The sequence below is a fragment of the Telopea speciosissima genome, unplaced genomic scaffold, assembly GCF_018873765.1.
Source record: "Telopea speciosissima isolate NSW1024214 ecotype Mountain lineage unplaced genomic scaffold, Tspe_v1 Tspe_v1.0485, whole genome shotgun sequence".
Taxonomy (NCBI): Eukaryota; Viridiplantae; Streptophyta; class Magnoliopsida; order Proteales; family Proteaceae; genus Telopea; species Telopea speciosissima.
This window is the reverse complement of record NW_025317821.1, coordinates 16473-26103: the sequence shown is the minus strand read 5'-3', so window position 1 is coordinate 26103 and position 9631 is coordinate 16473. Positions and strand designations below refer to the sequence as shown.

General features: G+C 40.4%; 1 long non-coding RNA gene across 1 annotated transcript; it reads right to left on the bottom strand.

Annotated features, from left to right (window-relative positions):
- Nucleotides 1–6413: 6413 nt before the first annotated feature.
- LOC122648121 lies at nucleotides 6414–8219 on the bottom strand. Its single transcript, XR_006331024.1, has 4 exons — nucleotides 8060–8219; nucleotides 7841–7936; nucleotides 7159–7263; nucleotides 6414–6489 (listed from the first exon to the last, which is right to left on the bottom strand). It is a non-coding gene; the product is annotated as an uncharacterized LOC122648121 (long non-coding RNA).
- Nucleotides 8220–9631: the final 1412 nt, after the last annotated feature.

Below are 9631 nucleotides of genomic sequence, written 5' to 3'. Positions count from 1 at the left end.
TAACGGTGTCCTTCAAATGAAATAGTGGGAGAAGGTCCCCAAATGTCACTAAAAATTAAAAACAATGGAGAACTGCTACGATTATTGGATTCACGAAGTGTCAAACGGCTTGATTTACCCATTTGACAGGCTAAACATAAATGCGGAGACAAAGGTAATTTAATATCCTTGACCATGAGGCGAAGGGAGCGGTCATGAGGGTGACCCAAACGTTGGTGCCATCGATCATAATTGGAAACTTGCGCAAGATTGGTGGAGGGAGGAAGTGGCGATGGAGATGGTAGATGATAGAGTCCGTCTCTGCTAGGCCTCGTAAGAAGAATGCGATTGGAGATCGGATCCTTCACATGGAAATGAGTGGCATGAAATTCAAAGAAAACATTATTGTCAGTAGCAAATTTATTTACAGAAAGTAATGAATTTGATAGAGAGGGTACATGTAAAATATCAGAAAGAGAAAAAGAACGAGACGGAGAGGAAATAAATGAAGTACCAATGTGAGAAATTGGAATAGAGTTACCATCACCAATGGACAAACCATGCTTACCAGTGTAGGGTGCATATGATGAAAGTGATTGCAAGTCAGGGGTTGCATGATGAGTGGCCCCGGTGTTAGGAATCCAAGATGCTAGGCTTGGGTTTCCATGGGGTGCAGGGTGATGGCCATGTGGTGGTGGGTAATACGGTTGGGTTGGGTTGGGATTTGGAAGGGTTTGGTTTGGGTGAGAATAGGGTTGTGGTGTGGGTAGTAATGGAGGATTGGTGTGGGCAACATAGGCGGATGGAGGAGGGGTTTCATTAGATGATTGACCGATATTTTTGTTCCTGTAGTAGCAAGTGGGGACTTGATGGTTTGTGCACCCACATATTGTGCAAGGGCTATGGGCATAGGCTTAGATCTGCCAAAACCACTAGGTCCATTGGGACGGCCACCACCACCCCTACCCCGACTGCGACCAGTAGGAGTGCCACGACCAAGGGGCTGGGAAGGAGGACCGCGAGTGTGTTGAGGCATATTTGCAATAGCATTTGCAGCTGGGTCCACAACGGCCTGGCGAGACTGAAGCAGATATTCATGGCTGACAAGGAGGCCATGCATATCCATGTAACTTATTGGCTCTTGGCGATCCATCATAGTTGGCACAAGGGGCTGAAATTCAGTGTATAAATCACGAAAAATGTGAAGATTAAGATCCTCCGGTGGAAGAGGTTTGCCGGCAGCACTTAAATCATCAAAGAGAGCCTTGGCTCTACTAAAAAATTGTGTGACAGTCTCATCTGGCTTTTTAACAAGTTGTTGAAGGGCAGCATTAATAGACAAAATCTTTGGGGCATAAGCATTACTGTAGGCCGCATGGAGAGCGCCCCACAGTTCTTTACTGGTTTCTCAGCCAACTGCAAGGGACATGGCCTCATCAGATAGAGAAGAGGTGAGGATACTCATTATCAAGGAGTCTTTTTCCTCCCATTGTTCAACCTGTGAAGCATCCTTGGGGTAGGGATTGGAGCCAGTGACATAGCCATAAAATCGCTGGCCTTTGAGATATGGTACTATTTGTGTCTTCCAATAAACATAATTTTTGGAGGAAAGCTTGATTGAAAGAATTTGGGAAAGACTTGGGGGGGGGGTGCTGGCTTATGATACCATGATAGAATGTATATTTTGATGGATATTTCCTTAGCTTAAAGATTACAAATAGAGAGTGTAGTATATATAGGTGATGCAGTCCACAAGTTGGAGAGTCAATCACCCAAGATATACAAACCATAAATAGAAGATTACAATGCCATGCATGGAGGATTGAGTGAGAATCATATGGGATTACAAGATTGCAATGCTATGTATGGAAGATTGAGAGAGGATCATGAGGGATTGGATGGGATTGCAATCAATGGAAATTAGGGAAAGAAAACGGTTATGATCACATGTGTCTGATATGGTCTGATACCCCCAAAGTCCTACCATTTAGCTCTTCAACTTCACCTAGCCCTTCAGCATCAACGATGGATAGGGAAGGGAGGATTTAGTACAGTGATATTTTAAAAGTGATTTTACAAAAGTTATCCCTCTACTATAACTTAGTAAAACCATTTAAAAGGGTAAAAAATCCATAGTGAAGTAAAATGCTTCACTGAGCATAGTGACACGAAAAATTTCCCTTAAAGGAATATTGACAAATTGGTACTGGCCTGCCCCTTCCCATATGAATTGATCCATTCGGCTCTAGGTCGTTAGTAATCCAACATATGGTTTGTTGGAGGTTGGCGGTCATTCACCGGGAAGGGGCAGTCCGGTGGCGAATCGTTATCGTCTACGGTTCCCTGACTGGTGCGGTTCCCTAGTGCCTCTCACAAGAGGGGGGTGGGACCCATCCGGGGCACTTGACTGATCGAACACTGCCCGGATGGGGTCCAACCCCCTCTTGTGAGAGGCACTAGGGAACCGCACCGATCAGGAAAGCACATTCGATAAAAATTTGGCCAGTGGCTGCCTTGTTTAGTCATGCCCAATGGCGACGAAATGAAATCATAGAGTTTTTGCCAGGAAGAAATGGGAATATTCTCTCTCCCGATGCCCTCTCTTTTGATTAAAAAAACCAAAATGGATAATGACATTTTGGTAAATATAAAATTGGAGAATGGAACACATTATTGGCCCCGATCATGGGGAGGGGAAAGAAATGCATGGGCTAGAATGGGCTACGAAGAACATTATTAATTTTACATAAAATAGCAATATAATAAATTATATTATAACATTTATTGTCTTCATATATAATATATTATATAAAAAATGTGGGTGAAATTTAAAGTTTATAATGTATAAATTATATCAATATATATTTTATAGTATAAGCGAAATTAGGGTCGGGCCGGGCCGGGCAAGCTTAGCTCGAGGCCTCAACCCTAACCCGACCCGACCCCAACTCGGGGTCAGAAATTTTGAGCCCTAACCCGCCCTCGGGGCCAAATATCTCAGCCCGACACTGTTCGGGCTCGGGCTGGCCAGGGCGGGTTCGGTCGACGGGGGCCAAACTTGCACCCCTAGAACACATTGTACCAAAGAGTGAATCTGATATCATTTTGTCCTGGAGCCCATTCTAAAACAGTGTTACCAAACGTCGATCTTACTCTAAAAATCATTGAATACAAAAGAAAAATCGATCCCACCTGGAATCAATGAATTGGGAGCATGATGGTTATCAAACAGGGTTTAAGAGTTTAGAGAAATGTTCTCTATTTAAGAGCGCGGTCTATGTCAACGCTCTCATATGTCTATCTCTCTCCTTTACCCCTATGAAATGACATCTCTGCCCCTTATTGGGGAGGAGAGAGATAGACACAAGGAGCGTTGGTGTAGGCCATGCATGCTCCTATACAGAGAACACTTTCCCTTGGAGTCTTAGTTTATCTTTTGGGAGAGGGTTCTCCATGATACTAGTGTGTGATCTTCTACGCAATACCAGGCACACCCACTAGGCACATAGAGAACAATATTATTCACATAGAACTCACATGGTACCATTTCATAGGGGTGGAGGAGAGAGTTTGTACACTCGCGTACATCTGGGGAAACTTTTCCTTTGGGGAAGGGTTTGCTGTCACGACCCTAAAACGCCACTACTCGGGACTGGGCCAGGTAAACCATGCATAACCTTAATAAAAGATTCATCTCATTAGCAGAAGACTTAGAGAACGGGGTAAAACTTTTTCTTTTTTCATTCCATGAAAACTTATCATGCATTAGAAAATTTCATTATACTTGTTCCATAAGTCCTTGCATAGCAGTGACCAACAGGTAAACGTGTCATGTCATTTGCTAACCCACTACCAGTTGGAGTTGCCCCTTGCTGGGCATCATCATCAGGGTTAGGTACTATCAAGTCATGCACTTCAACTCCTTCAGAATTTCGTGTGATTCTCCTTGTGTTCATTTGTTGCTATTTGGAGTGTCCCATCGGGTGTGCCAAAATGTATTTGTCACAATTTCGATCTCGAGACCATTGTTAGATGTACGAGTATGCCAGAGTTGTTGGGATTGAAGGAGTATGGCTTGACCGTAAACACCAATCTAACCTCTTCTAAGAGAATATGATTCGCCCTCTAGCTTCGATTGCTCCAAGGACTTTCAATTGATACAGGTTTAGAGAACAAGGAGAAATAAGAGGCGATGAAGCAGCTGAGTAGTGATGACTGGAATTGATCTGATCGTTCTTTCAAACGAATAAGAACATAAGGATGATCCCTGTAAGTGATGATTGCACTAAAGGATCTAATAACTAAGACTAAATTAACTTATTCCTACTCCAAAGAAAAGATAAATGATTAAAGTTGTTGATTTGACGAAAGGTCCTTCTTACTTCTTCAGTTTTTCTATTTATACTAGACAGATGTGACTGGTTGATCCCATGTCCCACCAACAATAGTTATAACTTCTCTTCTGATCGACTGTAACCACTTGCATTGGAACCTAGAAACCGATCATAACCAACTCACATAATTGCTCCAGTCCGTCTTGGCTGGTTCTAAATAAACTGACCTACTTATCCTTGTGCCATTCTAGGCCTTGATTTTGTTGGCCCAGCTCCTTGACCGAAAATAAGGCACAAACAATGTGACAGCCATTATTTGATCTTCTAACCATTAGAGAGGGAGTTCCCTCAATATTTTTAATATATACACCGCAAGGAAAAGCTAAAAAAAAAAAAAGAACAAATAAGAAAAGATAATTAAGAAATTAAAAAGACAAAATAGAATAACTTTAATTTTACTGACGAAACCATGACATCTTGCTTATTAGGAGGAAACCGACCTCTTTTCTCTAAAGAGAAACTGTAGGAACCCAAGCAATCAAAGTCTATCCATACTCTTTCGTTCCTTCCTAATAAATTGTATAAGATATTAATTACAAAAATAGTTACACCGGAGATCAACCTTATGCCCTTATTTATTCACGTTTATCATGGACTACTTAACCAAAGGCATACAAGACGAGGTCCCATGGTGTATGATCTTTGCAGATGATATTGTATTGGTAGACAAGACTAAAGCAAAGACTAATGACAAAGTAGAACTATGGAGATCAATCTTATAATCAAAAAGTTTAAAGATAAGTAGAACTAATGCTGAATCTATGGTGTGTAACTTCAACAACCTCTTATTAACCCAAAAAAAAAAAAAAAAAAAAAAAAAAAAAGTTCAACAACTCTGAAACAGAAAGTGAGATGGTGGCTATTGGTGAGAGAATGATCCCGCAAAGTGATCATTTTAGATATCTGGGATCAATCGTAAATAAGGAGGAGAACACAGAAGATGACGTTGTTCAGAGGAATAAAATAGGATGGATGAAGTGGAGAGATGCGTCCGGAGTTCTATGTGATCGACATGTCCCTTTAAAGCTTTAGATTAAATTTTAGAGGACTATCATTAGACCACCTATGATGTAGAAGAGGAATATTGGATTGTAAAGAAGTTTCATATAAAAAAAGCTGGTGTTGCAGAGATGAGGATGTTAAGACAGATGTGTGGGAAAACCAAGAAGGATAAAGTAAGAATGACCATATTAGAACTGGGTTGGGAGTAGTTTCGATTCATGACAAACTTAGAGAGAGTCGTTTGAGATGGTATGACAATATTCTACGAAGGCTTCTAAATGCTCTGGTTCATAGGAATGAGCTAATTCAGATTGAGGGAATCAAAAGAACCAAAGGCAAACCTAAGATAACCATAGGAGAAGTGGTGAAGGACATGTTTAGCTTAGGCCCTGTTCCTAGTAAGACTTCAATTAAAGCTAATTGGAGAGCTAAGATCCATGTGGTCAACCCATTTAGTTGGGTCATGATGTTGTGATGCTGTTGTAGTATTTCTCCCCCCCCCCCCCCTCTTGACACCTAAAGCATAATGTTGGACAGTTAAGAAGCAATACGTAACTAAAAAGGATCGATACCCTAGAGTTTGTGTCGATGTTGTTTGCCACTTCCCTTGACTTATATATTTTTAATATTTTCTCTAGGATCCATGTAGCTGACCCCATAGGTTGGGATAAGACTGTTGTTAGTTGTATTAATTACAAAATAGTTACAAACTCTTACTCCATGCACTCCACTTTCCTGTTAACTGCTAATAACCGATGAAGAATTCTAATTAGGTACTACTAACTAATAATAATAATAATAATAAATAATAATTTAAAATCACACGCACATATCGTAACTATTCCCATCCTACATCCATGCATGCGCGAAACACCATCTATATGTAACCATGCACCATCCATATCACACGTATTACAAAGGGTGGTTCATATAAAAAATAAGCCAAGGGAATTCTTATACAACTTTTCAAGTTCTTGACAATCAAGTGGTTCCCAAATCTTCTGAAAAGAATGAAATTGTTAAAACAAACAACTTTTCATCCATTTCTGGTCGTCATCTCCATATGTTATCTTCACCTCACCAATGGAATGAGCAAGTACTCCACATAAAAGAGCTGAAATGATTTTCAGAAAGAACATCAATAAGGCGAAATAAGCAAAAAAAAAATATAGCTAACGCCCATCCCTTCTTTCCGCGCATGCCTATGCTTAGCATTTGAAATCAGGGAAACCCAGTAGGTATCTAAGTTGCACTAAAATAGGGGGGGGGGGACGGGGGTGCTATAATGCCCGCCTAGACGACCAAGGTGGCTGGATGCCAAGGTGGTCACCTGGGCAACACCTTGACAACTATGAAGCTCTCCATACATTGTATTTGTAGGCTATAGACTGAGCACATATATGTGACATTAATGCATGCCGTATAGTCCGAAGTTTCAAGTTGATCACCTCAATGTAAGAAATTACGTATGACAAGAAGCAATCCTTTTTGACTTCCGCCCCCCCCCCCCCCCATCCCAACCCCACACACAGGAAAAAAAAATAGGGAACCATCATAAAGTATGAGTATCAAAAATGGTATATGATCATCTCTTGGAATTCCTATTTGGAGGGGAAATTCCCAAAGTGATATACCCACTGAATAGGGGTTTCCACCTCCTGCATGTGCACCACCTTTATTCTAGGACCTCCCTATAGACTAAGAAAATGAACTGAATTGAGTAATCAACTTGACACTTTCTCTTGAATGCAACTATTATAGCTCAACAAATGTCAGAGTTTACCTTCCAAATAAACATATAAAAGGATGTTATAGCAGCTTTGCTATTCAGATCAAGAGATTTGGCACGGTCCCAGAGAATGGAAGCCAAAATGACATGACCCAGAACCTGTTGCAGGAAAAAGAATGGTTCAGATGCTATAAAACTGGAGGAAACCCGTAATCAAGTTGAATCAGAAAGTCAGCTGGGTCATGACCATATCTTAGTATTGTTACAAATTACAATAAAAAAATATGAAATCAGTTTAGAACTCTAAAATCAACAAATATAACAAGAAAAGAGAGGATGGATCAGCTAGTGTAAAGTAGCGCAACAGCCACTGCGCTAGGCCTAGCAGAACAGCCACTGAATTTGATATGGGGACAGTACAGGAGGTTACCATTTGTATCCAAGGATTAGGAACGGTCACATGGTCCACATCATCACTCAATGTATCTCAAATCAGGCTGCTTATTGTGCCTCATGCAATGCCTAGCAAAGGCCATCATCATGCTAAAGTTTTGCTTTCATTATTTATGCTTTTTTTTTTTTTTTTGTTGAAATGACATTCAGACTTGGTCAAGTCTAAGATAAATTTTCTCGTTAAATTGACTTGAAATTAGGTCAATCTGAATTGTTGATTTGAAGCCCCATAGATGTAAATCATGCAAATCTGTAAGCTTCAATAGGAAGCCAAGAATATTACTGTTAAGAGTTTGCTCCAAAGGAAGGATGATGCAGCTCCAACAAACACAGCCACCACATAAGCCATCTCGAGGAGGTATATACAAATCCAAAATACCTGTTCAAAAAATATTTGACACAGTTAAAGCTAATAAAATGGGAGATCCTACCATAAGACTTGCATAGTTTGCCTAACGAAGAAATTAATAAATGTGAAAAAAATAAAATTTTGAACACTAACCCGCTTTTGACCCAGACGAACACTAAAAGATTGGATGCCAAAAATCTTGTCCCCATCAATATCAGGTATATCCTACAGAAAAATCCAGTAGAAGCTGAATAAGAAACAGCATATCACAGAAAATTGGGGAAAAGAGGAAGTTACATTTTTTTTTTCTTTTCCTATTGCGATAATAGAAATTACATGGTTAAAACTGCATTTTCTTTCATTTTTGTCAACAGAACTGAACCCAAAAAATCCGCCGATAATATCCTGGATGTATGAAGTCAGGTCTCTGTTGAGATTAATGATAAGAAATGTGTTGAGGTCTCTTTTAGGTGAGATTGGTTTCTGTTAGGCTGATTAAATAATAGTTGACTTATTTCTTCAACCTTTTATTTATTCAGTTACATGACTATTTTTTGTTTATCTTCATACCTTGTGACTAGGTAACCGGCCAAGGTGGAGACCAAGTCTTTCCTGATACCTTGGTGACCGGCCAGGGTGGGGAGCCTGTACCTTCAGAAATGAGATCCTCCCCGATGTTGGGGTAACCGGCCAGGTTGGAGACTAGATCTTCCCTAGTGACTTGATGACCAGCCGGGGGGGAGCACGAATTTATAGGACATGAAATCCTCCTCGGTGCTTTAGTGACCGGCTAGGGTGGGTACTTGGTTCTCCCCGACGCTACAGTTACTGACTAGGGTGGGGATCAAAGTACATATGATGATGATGGCCGAACTTGGTCTAAATGAAAAGGAAAGAAACTTTATGTTTATTAATTATGCAAATGTTCTGTTTATTATTCATATGTACACTTGCATGTATAGTAACACGTTCACCTCACTGGGCTTTCAGCTCACCCCTTTATATGTTGATATTTTTCAGCTGAGAAGACAGGAGAGGAGGCTTGTACAGCTCCAGAATATGATTAGAGTTAGAGCCTGAGGGCCTAAAGGACATCTGGTGATGTTGTGAAGTAATATTTTGAATGTTGGAAACAGATTTTTATGTGTGCATTATTGTAAGTACTTGACACCAGTGTACAAATAACTCTTTTAATGTAACTTAACTTGTATGCTTCCACTGTGTTATATGTGATACTCGGACTTTTGCTGCTATTTTTATATGTTTATTTGTGACCTTCTGGGTCGGCGCTCATGACAGTAGTGCCTAAGACCCTATTCGGATTTGGGACGTTACAATGAAATATTTCAAGAATAAAAAATCCACATGGTAGTTCAATTTCTGAGAATAGATTCTCTATATTTCTTTGGAAAGGGTGGTGGTGATGGCGGGTAGTGGCGGCGGTGGTGGTGGTGGTAGTGCTGATTTGGTTAAGAGGATCCTCAGTGGGCTAAGCTAGGTTCAGTTAGGGTATTCTAAATCTAGAAAGAAGAAGAAGGATTCTATACTTGGATGGGAATTGAGATGGGGGCTGCTAATTGTGTGTGCAATTGAGTGGATATGTGCAAATTGGGTGCTGGAACTATAAAGCATTGAAAGCAATTACTGGAAATTGAACTGGAGAAGTGAATTGGAAAGAGGAAGAACAGAAGTACTGAAGTTATTGAAGTGGATTCCTAAGGTAAG